The sequence below is a fragment of the Crocodylus porosus genome, unplaced genomic scaffold (assembly GCF_001723895.1).
Source record: "Crocodylus porosus isolate Cpor-Errol unplaced genomic scaffold, CroPor_comp1, whole genome shotgun sequence".
NCBI lineage: Eukaryota > Metazoa > Chordata > Crocodylia > Crocodylidae > Crocodylus > Crocodylus porosus.
This window is the reverse complement of record NW_017728943.1, coordinates 59,991,897-60,006,520: the sequence shown is the minus strand read 5'-3', so window position 1 is coordinate 60,006,520 and position 14,624 is coordinate 59,991,897. Positions and strand designations below refer to the sequence as shown.

At 42.7% G+C, this 14,624-nt stretch overlaps 1 protein-coding gene across 1 annotated transcript in view; it reads right to left on the bottom strand.

Annotated features, from left to right (window-relative positions):
- Positions 1 to 14,624, bottom strand: part of SYT14 (synaptotagmin 14) — a 147,874-nt gene that overhangs the window by 117,004 nt on the left and 16,246 nt on the right. The gene's annotated exons all lie outside the window — the stretch shown is intronic.

Here is a 14,624-nt window from a genome sequence, read left to right as displayed (position 1 = left end):
CAGAATTTACAGAGCATTTCTGACTACCCAGACCAGAACCAAGTTTCACAGAGCAGTCTAACAAAACAACATTAGATATAAAATATGGTTTTTCCAACCTTCAAAGTCCCACTAGAAAAGTACAAGCAACATGCTTAGTAAGGATAAAGTGGGAAAAAAGAGACATCTGGTTTGCCCATCACTGACTTGAATTGACAGCTTGAATGATGACAGACACCTAAGCTATTTAGAAAGTGACACATCCAAATTCCAGTATCAGAACACACAAGTATGTAAAGATTCATAAGGATTAGGAAAAGACACTATACTAAGACACAGAAACCAAGAAGCTGACTGGTGAAAAAGAAATGAGTGTCATTGTCCCTTAATGTCCTCAGTATAGGACCATGAGGACACTCAGGGTATATGAATGTGTCAACAAATACTGCAGGCCAAAAGATTTCAAATCTTGGTACATGTGGTGCCATGAACTCAAGAGTGAAGTATATAAAGACAAGTACTTAAATAAAGTTATGCATTCATAAACTGTTCCAAAATAAATGTAAGCGCTGAATACAAAGTTATAATTAATAGGTACCTCATATCCCATAACAAATATAATCTATTTGAGAAAATGCATCAGCTTGGTGGTTGAAAAAAGTATCAGCTTGATGGTTCCTACAGGGATCTCTGAATTTCAGCTGACCAAGCCACTGATGCTTAAATTCTTCAGTATTATGCTTTCCAAGAGACCAGAGTGAAGCAAGAGAGATTTAGTGTTCTCCATGGTAAATGCAGGAGTTTTCCATGGTAAGTGCACTATGGCTCCATTTTCTGGAGCAAGGAAGTATGGCAGAAACCAAATAAATGAAAGCTAGAATAATCTGGTAGATTAAATGCATTTCTGCTTTTAATCCACTGGTCAGGGTGAATAAATACATGCACATACACATATAATTTCTAACACTAGAATACAGACAGGAAGAAAAACTAGTCATTGTTGATTTTTATTACAAAAACTACTAAAAAATACAACTAAGCTGACATTAATCAAACTTAACAAAAACTTAAATTTTGTGAAATTCAATTTAGAGTTTAATTTGCTTCCTAATTTAATATGGAATTCAGTTTGCTTATATTATACATTACAAAGGCCTTGACTCAGCAGATTAAGCACATGCTTAACTTCAAACATCTAACAGTCTCAATAAATTTAATGAGAAATCCACAAGTGTTTACTGCTTTACTGAACTGGGACCAGAGACAATATACGCAAGAAAAAAAAAATGCAGCAGGGTCTCCTACCGACAGCCAACAGGCCCAAACTGGTTGGTAAAAGATATTGGACTCATTCTACCCACCCCCATAACCTCTGCCTCCCCGTTAGCCACACCCACACGCATACACACACCCCCACTGCTGCAGGAAAAGGCATCAGCTAGCATCCAGGGGGTTATCACAGCTTCACACTGTAGCTGCTGCCTCTCACACCGTCGAAGTGGCTGCTGTTGATTTGGGAATGAGAATCAGTGGCAATTGGTGACAGGGGTGAGGGGTAGTGGCTGCAGTAAGGGTACACCAGAAGATCCCTACACCTGGCAGCTGCTGTGTTAACTCTTAGGCTGCTGGCTGCACTGTTACCTACCAGTGATATCTCTGGGGGAGGGTCCAAGGAGAGGGGGCGCAGGTGTTGAGACTGAAAAAGGGAGGAGGCTAAATCCAGCAATGTACCAAGAGGGGAACTGAGGCAAAAGGAAATCTACAGGCAAAGGAGTGAGGAGGGTGGGGCTTAAAAAGCAGAACATGACAGCATCCAGATTGGGCATATACCCCGGCAGAGGCCTGCCTGATCTGTGCGTGGGTAGCTGTGGGTTGGGGGTGTGGGGCACCTGCAGGGTTGGGGCAGGATAAGACTGTGAGTCTAGACTGTGGGGTGGGCACTGAAAGGGCCAGGGGACAAGGGCTGCGGGTCAAGAGTGAGAGGCACCACTGGTGGGGAGGGACAGGGGCTTGTAAGTGAGGGACAGAGGCAGGGCATGGGCATATCACTGTCCCCACCCCATCTACACACCCCTTCCCTCACCTCCCCTGCCTCATCCCCTACCCTCCCAGCAGCGGGACATGTGGTACCAAGCCAACTGACCCATCCAAGGCTGCATGGGGGGGGCGGGCTCCCACCGCTGGGCTCAGCCTTGTTCCCTGCCTGCCCACCAGGGCAGGACAAAATCAGCCCATCCAGGGCCACGCAGCAGGAGCTCCCTCCACCCGGCCCCAGACAACCCAACTCCCTCAGCCCCCTGCCCAACATACATATCAGGGCGCAGGCTTCCACTGCAGGCTGAGGCTGCATCGGGCTCTTTCCTGCAGGTGTGAGGCAGAGGGGCTGGGCCCAGCTATGCTCGGGCAGTTGGCGGTGCTGTGAGGGGAGCTGCAGCCACCTGCCTTCCCCACCCCCCCAGCACAACATGGTCCAGCCTCTGCCAGGAAGAGCCCAGCACAGCCCCAGCCCAGTAACAGCCCACCCTGCCCCACATGCAGATCTGGGGGCACAAGCCCCATGCCCCCCGCAGGGTGTGCCCCCCCAGGGCCCCAAGGGGGTATGACTGGGCACACTTACCTGACCCCTTGCTTCTGCTTCACTTCCTCCCTCACTGTGGGGGCCCAATCTGGCCCCTGCCCTTTCCCTCCCTACCTGCTGGATTGGCGGGGTGGGGCTCAGCCCCCCGCAGACTCAGATTGTTTCTATGTCTCCAGGATCAACCACTGCACTAGAATAAGAGCCTTTTTCTTCTTTGCTTCTTCAGCACTATGTTAAAAAAAAATCATCCTTAAAAAAATATCCCTCTCTCTCCAAGAAGGATCTCAAGACAGAAATCTCTGAATAGCAAAGTAGCAAGGCACTGAGGATGTAGCTTGAAGTCAGACTTGATCATGTAGTCAAAACTGATTATTTCCAAAATTCAGTCTACTGTAATTATCTGTCAGACTGCAAAGAAATTAATAAAATGTTCCCTTATTGGATGGAAAAAGATACATAGTGACTGGAGTGAAGACACTGAGTGGTACCTCACAAAACTTTTCTTTAAAAATGATGTAAAAAATGCTTTATAAATTTTATTGAAACGTACCAGCACACCAAGCACTTAAGCAAATGAGACAATGTACATCCATACTCTAGACCAGCAGCAAGCAAACTTTTGGCACCATAGACCAGAACAACCTGGCTCAGCTCCATGGCAGGTCAATGTTCTGACCTGGCTGCAGCTTCTCTGGGCCTCCAGACTGTGGTGTGGATAAGCTCTTCACTATGCAACTCCAGTGTGGAAGCTCACAAAGCCTTCCTGTCACCACTGCCCCCTAGTTCCACAGGCCAGACCTTGCCAATCCCTGCTCTAGTAAAATAAAGGGGCAAAAGGAAAATTACTTAAAACCAGATGTCTTGGTAGCAAGTGAGCTGTGACCTCTGAAATGAACCTGAGGCAGACCAAGAACTAGCATACTGCAGAAAAGAAGGACCTAGAGGTCAGAGTGGACAAAAAGCTGAACGTAAGTCAAGAGCATACTCCTGTTGCAGGAAAAGACCAATAGCATATTGGGCTGTATTAACAGGACTGTCACTTGAAAAATCAAGGGAAGTGGTTCTCCCACTACATTTTGCATTGGTGAGGCCTCAACAGGAGTACCACGTCTAGTTTTAGGCCCCAAACTTCAAGAAAGATGTGGATGGATTGTAAAGAGTCCAGGAGAGAAACAAAAATGACTAGACATGAGGAAACATGACTTACAAGGACAGGCTGAAAGACCCAAGGTTGTTTAGCCAGAAGAGAAGACTGAGGGGGATTTGATAACAGTCTTCAAACACCTGAAGGGTGGTTAGACAGAAGATGAAAATAAACTATTCTCTCGGCCACAGGGGACAGGACAAAGAGCTATGGTCCGTGGATATTAGGATGCGTAGGTAGGATATTTGTGGGTGGGACTTCCTGACTACAAGGGTGGAACAGGCTACGCAGATGGGTTGCAGAATCTCCATTCTTGGACATTTTTAAGATCAAATTAGACAAGCCCTTGACTAAGCTGGTTTAGTCAGGGGCAAACCTGCCTTGACCAGGGGGCTGGACTGGACAGCCTCTTAAGGTCTCTTCCAGACCTAATGTTCTACGATACTCAAAGGCATAAACATAACCATATATAAGAGAGCTGAATAAGAACTATTGGCACAAACACATTCTAGAGAAAAATAGGCAGAAAGTCAGACTCTAGCAACAGCAAAGTTCCTACACCTGAAACCTGCTATAGAGAAGATGGAACTGCAGTGATTCTAAGAGACTGAAAGTGACTCAAACATACACTGCTTTCCAGAAGTCTCCAATCTCAACAGTATTACCAGGCATTTCTCTCATAAGGAATGTGTAAGGGTCATTTCAAAGTATTTTTTGTTTCAAGTGCAACTTTCACCAGTCCAAAGACTTCTGGATATAGTTGTTCCACAAAGGTAATTTAAATAGTCAACACAAAAAAAAGTTTTAGGATCTAAAAGGTATCACTTCCAGTTTTTGAAGACTTTGAGACACTACATTTCTACAGTCAGTCTTAGCTGTACATTAATTTCTCATAAAACAACTGTGAAGTTATAGATACTGCATTGACTGATTGCAAAAATAATATACATTATCATCTTCCAGTCTTCTTAATGAACAGATTATTACTGTTTTATTACAGTACTATAAAAATTATTTTAAAAAAAATGTTTTGTTTTTAGCTCAAACATTTCTGTCCATATTTCAGCGGTCACCGAAAAGCTGGTGACCTTTAGACGTTCAATACCTGATCTACACAATGAATATCAATGGATATTTACATTTTATTTTATTTCACTTGAGGTCATGTTACCTAAGGTAAAGAAGCTCGTCATGTTCTGTAGTGTCCTCTTGTGCTCTAACTATAAGCACCAGAAGATCTAGTAACTAGATGAGAGGGAGGGAAAAGAGGAAGAATTATTTTTAAGTCTCTTTGGCTGTATCACAAAAATTAAAATGTTCTTTCAACTTTATCTGAAGTCTCTATAAAATACCACTTGATAAATGTTTCTGGGAATAAACAGCAACATTTTTAATTTTTTTTCATCTGAACAAAAAATAAATGAGGATGCATATTGGTAACTTAAAAACCACACACAAGTATCAGAAGCAAAAATTGCCAGGAACATTTAAAAGGAGTCTACCCACTTAAAAAACAGTACTAAAAAAAACCAAAACTTACTCCCTTGTTTGCTGTTGTTTTCATATTATTGTTAAAAGTGGCATTTCAGATTAGGTTGTTAGCTGAAAGTTGAAAAAGATATTTTAAAAAGTTATGATGACAATACAGTATCTGCTTTCAGTGTATTTTTCATGGAGTAATCATTTGTTACATATATTTAAGCTTCCCCCCTACATTTAAAAAACATGTTATAGTAAATACTTACCATGTTATTCTCTACCATCAGTGCACGCAGAACATGAAACACACTTAGTTCAAATCTTAATTAAAATACCGTCTTATATAAACAAAATCCAACAGCAAATTGGCCCAGAAGCCTAACTGCAGAGCATAGCACAGCCACATAAGTGTCCAAGGTTTTCTCAAATTTGTTCTTGAGTTCCCTAAGCTGGCAACATTCGGAGGACCTAGAAAAAAGAAGCATCTTACGTATTTTTCAAACAGCCACCTCTCTGTTCCAAAAACCTTACTGCTGGGATTTAGAGGGAGTTAGCAACAAAGTTCCCCTAAACCCAAAGCACAGGTATTTATTAGAAAGAAAAGAGACTCTCACAAATTGTTACTTTTGTCTCTCATCTTAGGCTCCCTCTAGACATTACAGGTATCACACAATTAACTGGTTAACTGCACAATTACCTTGAAGCCAGCCACACGTGCAAAGTAGCTATCATGCCATAAAAAGCTCCCACCAGCTACAAAATAGGGATGTAAATATTATTTTTGAAACATTTGAAAAAATTATTCATTTAACCTCCTCTAATTATATTGGTTAAACGATTAACCAGTAACACAGCAGCTTGGACACAGCTTTCATTGGGAGCCCCCTCTGGGCTCCTGGGGCCCTTAGACTGGGTGGAGGGGGGCAGGAGGCAAGCTAGACAACACAGCCCAGGTGAAGCCCCACGCTGGGAGGGAGGGAGCACATGTGAAAGAACAGCCAATTGCTTAACTGATAAGTCATTAGGCTGCTCACTGTTTTTGTCTTAGGCCAATGGTTCCCAGACTGTGGTACGCATTAACAGATTTATTATAATTACTTTATATGACAAAAAATTGCTGGTGGTACTTAAAGTTCTATCATTTTAAATTGGTGGTGCACAATCTGTCAGAGTTTAGGAACTGCTGTTCAGGCTATGGGTATTAGTCCCCTTGATCCCTCCTCCACCCTCCCCTTCTCCTCTCTCCCTCCCTGCCTGCCCTGCTACCTTTTGATTCCTGCTGGGACACTGCAGCACTTCTCTTCCCAACCCTTCCCTCCCAGGCTGCGCTCACCCCAAAGCTAAAGGATAGTCAGTAAGCTAACCAGTTATCACTGCACTTACCGGTTTAACTATAAACCCCATCAGCTGACAGGGCATGCCGAGCCAGAGCTGAGAGTCCCACACCGAGGGGACTCTCGGTCCCAGCAGCATGGGGACCCAGTCCCACAGCTGTAGATGCTGGGACCCAGCTTGGTCCTGGAAGCCAAGGGACATAGCTGTCTTGAAGACGCATGAAACCTCCAAGGGATTGTAGTTGTCATGATAACAGCCCTGGAGGTGGATGGGGCACCCCCACAGCTGGAAGCTCCTCAACTGAGTGTGCTCCCAGGTGCAAGAGCTTGTTTCTTGCTAGTGCAGAGGGAGCCCAGGATCAGGCTTCTCCTACACTGGCAGTAAGGCACAACAGGATTTAATTCCAATCCCACAATCATGCCTCTTGCCCCACAAGTGGTATGGCAGGAGGCATGATCATGTGGATCGTGCATTAGATTCCATCACGCCTTTACCTGCATGTATAGGAGGGGGCCTTAGGAATGGTACTGGAATTTCTGGTGTACAGCACACCCAAGTATACAATATGCACTTCGTTTTTCAAAGACAACTTAAGGAAAACAAAAGCTTTTTTGTAGAAACTGAATAGCAGCAGCTAAGAATCCAAGTCTGCTCCCAACCCTGCTGCTAGTCCTATGAGCCAGAGCTGTGGATCAATCCCACACACTGGCCAGATCTGACAAGCTGGTTGACTACCTATTGATTCAGAAATTTGGTAGAAGAAGAATAATGACAGCATTAATTGCCACAGCTCCCAGAACTGCAGCAATCAACATTGCCACCACTCCCCCACCACCAAACTTCTGGACCCATAGGGAGCCATTTCTATCATATAATGCACACTCCAATTTTCACCAGCTATTATTAAGAGGTGGAAAAGGTGCATATTATGTGATAAAACATGGTAATTGATTTTGTGAAGAAGCAGTAATAGCAACCTTTACACTGTAGCTTAAGGCAAAGCAACCCCCCTGTAGTTCTCGACCAATTTTCTCCTCTTTGCACTGCCAGGGAAACAAATACTAATAAGTAACTATAATTAATTGCATGAGAAGCAGTCTTGGGAGTGAATATAAACCCAGGTTACATATTTAAAAGTCAAATACCTGCTTACTGTTTTTTTTCTTTAAATTCCAGAATAAGACAGTGCATAGCTACACTAATACATAGTAGCCCAACAATTTAATTATAGGTCCATGAATGATTTAAGTAGTGGGATAATCATATTCCTAAAAAAAAACCCATATATTTACATGTACCATTCTTTTCTATTAACTAGAAAGTGACTTGTTCTATCATGCGCAGTCACTTAAGCTTTCATGCTATTGTGATAATGTGCAAAATTTTACACCACAGGATATGGGCAGATGAACAAATCATACCAGTCAAAGGGAGGCAGAAAGATGTAAACCACAGAGCGCTTGATGGATAGAAACCATTTCATATGTCCACTGCTATTCCAAAGAAAAAGAAAACTAAACTGTCTCCCATGTTATTCAAGAGTAGACTGTCCAGGTTTAACCACAGCTTACTATGGGGTAGGAGCACACATTCAATATTTACCATGAAACTGCTGGTTCGTGGTAAATATATGAACAGTAGATGACCCTCCTACCCCACCACCCCTTTTAGCTATACCTTGCTATAATTAGTTCATCTGTCCTTACCAAAATACACAGTCTCTCTCTTTGTATGTTCAGAGAAAGTCTCTCCAAAATAAAAATAAAATTAAAAAAAAAAGTCAATGCACATAGGTCAGTAAGATTTAGTAAATAAAAGCTACAAATTTTAATCTATATTAGGTTGCAGTAGCTCTCTCTCTCAAGCAACCACATATCTGCACTGTTTGAAAAATCCCAAGACTCAATGAAATACCATCCAAGGGGAGAGAGACAAAATTTGTGTTTTGTATTGCTTGAAATTCCGCTGATCCCACTTAATGAAAACTAATATTGCAAGCTAGTACTTAGAAATGTTTGTATTGTTTGTTTGAAATAAACCCACAAATCAAAAAGAATATTTTTTCTCTGTAATAGAAATGATTGAAGATACTATTTAGTCTGATGGCAACCAGTGAACATTCCTTTTTGCTGTGCTCACAATCCCAAAATTGCAGAATGGATTAATGTAACCTACAAGATGATCCTATTGTATCAAAGGGCATGTAGGTTCCATTTTAAGGCAAATAAAACAAAAGGAAAGAAAATGTCTTTTTCCATAGCATCTGAGTCAGATTTCTGAACAGTGAACCTGCTGATTCTCCTTAATTTTTGTTGAATTATGTCCAAACATGCACAGCCTTACTCATCTGTGCTAAATGAATTACATGTCACTTAATGGGTAATATACATATCTAAAATCAGGAAATTTAGTGCAGTAAATATTTGGAGTTTCTCCTGGTAATACATGCTTATTCTCAATCTCTCTAAAGTAAAACCATTTTCTCTCTTATCAGCATCCTTCCAGCTCTCACTCAGCACTACTTTATCCCTAGCCTGCTGTTTAGCTTTGCCAGGTTGGGGCTGCTACTCAGTTCTTCAGTCTTACATGACTGAGCCTCAGGAAGCTACTGGATTTTCCTTCCTCAGCCTCTCCCCAAAAATCACAGCTTCTTCACTTGGGAGGAGCAAAGAAAACATTGAGGGCCTAACCTAAAATTAATGATAAAAGTGTGTAGTGGTACACAAATATTCTGAAGGTTTATAGCAGTTCTTTGATGCAAATACATTGGGAACCATTGCTACATATTATGCATTTCAAGCTAATACACAATTCCTAGCTTGCCACAGGATACAACACACCACAAAAAACAACACAAAAGGGAAAACCAAAAATTGTTTAGATAAATTGAAAATGTATGCATTCTTGATATAGTATTGACCTAAATATTTGTTGCAATTGTTCACCTTCTATGAGTGTGTTATTGTTCACTGTAAAATGATCCACACAAGAAAACCATTATGTTCCATCTCTGAATGGTTTTATGGTGTACAAATGAAGTTACACATGGCATATTTATTTTGCAAAAAATTGGCCGACATTGCCAGTCATCAGCTAATCTTGAACAAACCATCAGCCAGCTCCTGGGCGACAGAAGTCTTACTCTGAGGACCGAGTTCTGCTGGCCAAGGGAGTTAAGTGCATTTTTCCTGGCAGACCTTAATTTTGTAGGGTGTAGCAAAATCTGTTTAATCTACCACAAAGACTAAAGACTGAATGGATTGGGGATTGATTCTGTGGAATTCTAAATTACAATGCAACTAGCCCTAATTAGGTGCTAACAGGGAAGCAGACACTAAGCATAGTGCTCCTAGATGGAATAGCAAGCCAATTTAATTCATTTTAAACAATGCCATTAATAGTGAAATCAATACGATCTGGCAAATAGCTTGTAACATTTACACAGTTTAAATAGCTGTCCATGTTATCCACAGGCATCTTAGGTTGCTTACAGTACATTTTAATGGGGTGCAGTGTAACAGCCTGATCTTGAAGTAAAATAAGCATAAATAAGTTATGCATCCAAAGAGAAAGCCTGTAACATCTTAATCAGACCTACATGGTAAACAAAGCTGGTGAGGTTATTGCTCAATATGTTAAACTGCAGCTGTAAATTATGAAACTTATGGCTGATGCACTCCCTTGATCTAGAGTCCTAGTATTACCCCTGCTGTTTTCCTATGGACACAGTCATAAACAAAGATAAATGCTTTATAAGGTGTTTAAGGAAAAAAACTACTTAAAGACATTTCAGTTTAAGGTATAGCATAGCTGAGACCAAAAAAAAAAGCCTTCATGACTTTTATTAAGAAAAAAATTGCTATATTAAGATTCTGAAAGCTTGCTAAAGTGTTTTTAAATACTCAGTTAAATTTCTAAGACTTAATTTCATCCAAATAAGTTTATTAGCTATTAAAAGTACACATCATTAAAAACTTATTGGATGTGACTTACTAACGATAAAACATTTTCATAAAAAAGTGCAGATTTTAAAGTGATTGTATTCCTTTATAACCCTGACCCAGTTCCCATTGGAAAATAAAAGGAAACAATCCTCTTTAATTCAGCAGGAAGAATTCAAACCCATAAAAAAAATAAAGACAGAATTTGTATTGTATATTTCCATTTATTTTTAGCATAGTTGTTTATTCTGAAGTGCGGATGAAAAGAAGGATATATAACCAAAAGAAAAATTAGGTGGAAAAATGTCCAAATTCAATATAATGATCTAATGTATATTCACATCTTAACTGAAAGATAAAAATTAGACCCCTGCTTTAAGTTTCAGGATCAGTCTGGGTATCCCCTACAGCAATGACATCAAACAGCTTGCAGAGTGGATCCAGCCCACTGGGCTACCAGAAGTTGGGGGAAGGCATAACTTACACCAGAGTTCAAGGCCCTTTGGTCCCACTGGCAACAAGCTGAGCGGGCCACTGCCATCTCCAGACTCACTGCTACTGCCAGACTCCTGTTACCATCAGCTGTCCCTGCCTTTGGACCTCACACTCCCTCAGACCCACTGCTGCCACTGCCACAGCAGTCATTCCCATGAACCAGGCTGAATCCAGCCAAGGAAGAACCCCACAGTCCAGATGCAGCTCAGGTCCCCTAGCGAGTTTGACCCTTCTGCTCTACAAGATTGTGTTGAAATGGATTTTTTTTTTTTTTTTTACACATACAATACTTTTATGAATTTGTAGTCATGTACATTTGACATTCTTGTTTTGCCCTCTGCAAACTAATCCATCCCAAACCTCTAAGCAGCTTTCAAACACAGTACTACTTAATACACATGCAAATAAATAAATAATCCTCATCACCCTAAAAAGCCACAAAAGGAAAATCTTCCTTTGAAACCAAACATTTCTGGACCCATGACATGTTTAAGATACAATAGCTCAAGACCAGGAAAGAGCAGAAACAGATATCTGTTACTGGAATAAGAATCCCAGCTAACAGGAGAGTCTGAGAAAGAGTTATGCTTGGTAAAAGACAAAGAAGATTCATGCTTAGCTGCCTGTGGGGAGTACATGCCTCCTTTAACTGAACTTTGTAATCTGGGTTTGGCTGTCATTTTGCCATATTAGGAGCACTAAACTCTTCATAGCTGCTGAACATTAACCATTCCTAATTAGGTGATGAGGCTATGCAACACAGCAGTACTTGATCAGCTAGGCTATGGACAGACATTACCCATAAACTGTTTTAAGTGATTAGAAACTGGTTTCATCCTGTAACAAAGCAGATGTTCAGTGCACATAAACCAGTTTCAAAATGGCTGAAACCAGTTTGAGACAAACCTGGTTGAATGTAGTAGCAGGCTTAACTGATTTGGGTCACGCCAGTTTATGCAATGTCTGTTCCAGACCCCTTCCTGGTTTAAGTTAAATCAGAGTCCCCCAGCATCCCAGATGCTTAGCAACCCTGGACCAGGCTCTGCTCCATCCCAGCAGGGCTTCCCCCCTCCCTGCCAACTCCATGGCTTCCTCCTGCTCCCTCCCCCTTCCACCACTTCCTGCTCAAGCAGGGATTTCCCTGTCCTCTGCCTTGCCTAATCAGCAGGTAGCTGGTAATGTCCCTCCATTCCTTCCTTGGAAAAAGTTGTTTAAAGAAGAGCTTGAACTAATGAGAGAGCCTTTTGTTTTGTTTGATGGGCTGATGAATGTTAACAACTCTGTGTGCAACTCCCTGCTGTGTAACTAAATGCTCCATTATCAACAGCAAAGGGGAGGAACCCCTCCTAAATAAGAGCATCCTGCCAGGGCCTGGCCATGCACCACCTCAGCTCAACATTGTGCTTCTAGCCTGAGCCACTGCAGGCATGTGTTTGCATTTCCCAGTCCATAAGGGATGTCTATGCAGTTACAAAATGGTTTTGCCTAACCAGGTTAGACTAACCTGCAAAGATTAAATCAATTCAGGCACAGGCTTTGTTAATGTCTGTCCCTGCACCTAGAGTTCAGAAGCCAGCCAACAGGGCTGTCCAAATGGGAGTGTGAAAGGAATGCTTCCCTGTTGCTTAATGCAAGTTAGCTGAATTATCAGCAAAGAAAGGAAAGAACGGTGAACTTGTTTTTATCCATGAGGGTACTAGAAAAAACAAGACTAGAATAGTCTAGGATATTTTAGACGGGTGATCCTGACTGAAGCAGGGGACTGGACTAGATAATCTCCAAATATACCCTCCAGTTATATGATTCTACACTATTCCAAAAGAATTTAGAATTTGTATCTAGCTCTGGTGGCATATATGTAGCAAAAACTAACTCATGTTGAGAATTTCATAATGGAAGATCTCTTCCTGGTAAATACTTTAAGCAATTTTTTAAAATGCTTTAATTTCTAAGTTTTAGTCTCTCTCTCAGAAATAGTTGTCTTTATGGTCATAAAGGCAGCTTTATGGCCCATACACCACTGTTCTGTTTCGGGGGGGGGGGGGGGTGTTTCTACTAGTGTACGTGCTCATGGACTTGAGAATTTTAAATTAATTTACTGTATTAAAATACATTTTCAGGTATGGAAATATTTAAAAAAATACAAATAAGCATTTTAAGTATTGCAAGTAAACAAATAGAAAAAGAAATGAAAAAACAAACTATTGGAGGCAAGTCAGAAAAGAAAGAAAAAGTTATCAGTTTAGGGGAAGTAGAAAAAAAGAAAGGAAATACAAGACATTCAAAAAGAGTAATGCAAAAGAAAAAAGCAGTGAGGAGACCCCAAAGTAGAAAAAAAGTTATCAACAGCAAAACAAAAGTTGGGTTGCATTTAAAATAGAAATAAACAAACAAGACAAACAGCTGGCTGCTTGTATTTAGCTGCAACACTGGCAAAATGAGAAGGCAGCAGCACAGCTATTCTTCATCCTACCTAGAAGTCTCAGTCCTTAAGCTATTAGGTATTGGGCAAACTTGTCAAAGAAACATATTTTAATCTATTTCTAAATTAATATAGTGTTTATGAAAAGTGCTGGAAGCTAGGCCTATGAGAATAAGGAAGTATTCAATTTGGATTTGGCTTCGGCCAATTCAGATCACTGTCCTGAAATGATTTGGCCAAATCAGCTTTGGAAGATTCAGTGCCAATTCAGAAACATTCGGTGATTCAGATCGGCCAGGCTCCTCCTGCTGTGCCTGTCTCTCCCCTGGTGCGGGGGGAGCTATGGGAAAAGCCCATGGCTGCCCTGCTCGGCCCCAGCCTAGTCCCAGTACTTTAAAAAAAACCCTGTACTCACTGGCTGCAGGAGTGGCAATTGGGGCCTCTGGACACTTGTGGCAAAGTCCACCCCCACGTAGGGGGCAGCAGGGAATCACACACCCCCTCCACTTGGCACCTGCACAGCAGCTGGCCCATCGCACAGGTGCAGTGCAGCTTGGCAGGGCACTGCGTGCTGCCTGGGAGCTGTGGCAACTAGGGCTAAGCACCGCCGGGCTCCAGCTGACAGCTGGAGCCATCCCAGCTCCCAGGCAGTGCATGGCACCCTGCTGAGCTGCGCTGCCCATGCCATGGGGTAGATGCAATGTGGGTGCCAAGTGTGGGGGGGGAATCCCCACTGCCCCCCACTGCACCGGAGGGCTCTGCCATGTGCCTTCAGAGGCCCCAAACCCCACTGCCAGAGTTGGCTCTGACAGAGTGCTTTTTCTAAGTGCCAGGAGGCTGGGCCAGGTAGGGCAGCCATGGGGACTTTTCCTGCAGCTCCTCTGGCTGTGCCTGCCTCTGCCCCAGCAGGGGGAGGCATGGGGGCTCTGCCCTGCTGCTACTTTCCCAGCCAGTATGGGTGGCTGTGATGCAGGCACAGCTCGCTTTGGGTGGCAGCAGGGAATAGCCTCCGCTCCCAGCACTGCTGCGCCTGCATCAGCACTGGGACCGGGGGCTCTGCCTTGCCACCCGGCATGGGGAGCACAGGATGCAGGCATGGCAACGCTGGGAGTGGGGGGTCGTGCCCTGCAGCCACTTGCCCCCTTCCGCCTGGAGCAAGCCACACCCACAGCCTGCCCCCCACTCTCCCTCCCTGCTGGGCAAGCAGCAGCAGGGCAGAGCCCCTGGTCAGAGCACTGCCACACCCTCGCC